Here is a 1576-nt window from a genome sequence, read left to right as displayed (position 1 = left end):
TGTACCCATGGAAAGAAGTGCTGGTTTGATGAAACTCACATTTCTCAGTCTTGGCATAAAGTTGATACTAGATAAGGCAGTTTAGCACTGACCTCACATGGTGGACGTGTTCCTTCAGAGAACTTGATTAGATCAGAATGTCATCTATGTAATGAATGTGTTTAGTCCACTAGGTGGCAGTAATGGATTGTATAAAATCAGGTGCATTTGCTAAGGAGTGGTGTGGTAATTTGTAGATGATGAATGTTCCACGTGGAATAAAGACGCCAGCACCAGTAATTCCTTGTATTGGTTTATTGTCTAGTTCTTGAATAATACATGGTACCAGGAGTGGGGTTTTCAAGAACGAAATGGAGGCAATTAAACCACCAGGCCCTTTGAAGTTGTCTGGAAATGTTGACACAAATTGGAGGACTTTTAAGCAACAGTTTATGCTGTATGTTTTAGCTGTTGGCCAAGCAGAAGCTGCAGATGAACCGCTGTGGAAGTATACAACACCTTTAATTTTGAAGATGAGGCAGAGAAGAAGAAACTGGATAAGGTATTGGAAAAATTTGATGCTCATTGTTTGTCAAAGAAGAATGAGACCTATGAGCGATATGTATTTCGAACACGACTGCAGCATGAAGGAGAGACTTTTGATTGCTTTCTTACTGATCTTAAGATAAAGGCAAAAACCTGTAATTTCGATGAATTAAAGGATTCCATGATTCGTGATCAGATTGTTTTCGGCATATGTGACAAGAAAGTCAGAGAAAGATTGTTACGAGAGTCTGAACTCACGTTGGATCATGCTGTTGAATTGTGCCAGTCCAGTGAATTAGCGAGACCGCAAGTGATGCAGTTTGATGTTTCTTCAGCGACGTCCTCTCCAAATGCAGCCGCAGCCATCGATGCCATATCTTTCAGAGATAAGAAACGAGGTAATTCCAGAAGCTTTAAAAGTACTGAAAATGAGACATTTCTTTGTAAATGTTGTGGGAGTAAACATAAGTTCAGACAATGTCCAGCATTTGGTAAACGGTGTTCTAAATGTAATGGCCTGAACCACTTTGCAAAAATGTGCTTTTCAAAAGAATTTAACTGGATTTAAACTGGAACTCAGAGTACATGTCGTGGAGGATATAGATGATAGTGATACCTTGAGTGATTCCTTTTATGTGCAGATGGTTTCTGAAGAGGACGCAGCTCCAGGCGGGGCAAAAGATGTCTCCATTGAGGATTTTGTGCAGTCTTCTAAGTGGATTGTTCCTCTTGTGGCTAATGGGATAATAGTACCTTTTAAGTTGTGGTGCTAAAGTCAACTTAATTAACATCATAGATGTGAAAGCATTGAAAGAAAAACCCTTAATTCAAAAACAGACAGTTCCCCTTAAAGCCTATATTGGACAACCAATTGAAACGCAAGGGATTTGTAGATTGAAGATACAATTCAAAGGAAAGACACAAAATGTTATGTTTGTTGTGGTTCCCAATGGCCATGAATCTCTTCTGGGAGATAGAGCGTGTGAAGACCTTCAGCTGGTTAAACGAGTGTATCAAGTTAACAAAGAGAATGTACTCATTCACACTGTCT

The 1576-nt window shown here is 39.3% G+C and overlaps 1 long non-coding RNA gene across 1 annotated transcript; it reads right to left on the bottom strand.

Annotated features, from left to right (window-relative positions):
• Positions 1–211: 211 nt before the first annotated feature.
• On the bottom strand, positions 212–1211 carry LOC113064635 (uncharacterized). Its single transcript, XR_003278862.1, has 3 exons — positions 1142–1211; positions 784–902; positions 212–479 (listed from the first exon to the last, which is right to left on the bottom strand). It is a non-coding gene; the product is annotated as an uncharacterized LOC113064635 (long non-coding RNA).
• Between the last annotated feature and the right edge of the window lie 365 nt (positions 1212–1576).

Source organism: Carassius auratus, chromosome 47, assembly GCF_003368295.1.
Source record: "Carassius auratus strain Wakin chromosome 47, ASM336829v1, whole genome shotgun sequence".
Taxonomy (NCBI): domain Eukaryota; kingdom Metazoa; phylum Chordata; class Actinopteri; order Cypriniformes; family Cyprinidae; genus Carassius; species Carassius auratus.
Note: the sequence above shows the minus strand (reverse complement) of the source record. Positions and strands in the feature narration are given on the sequence as shown.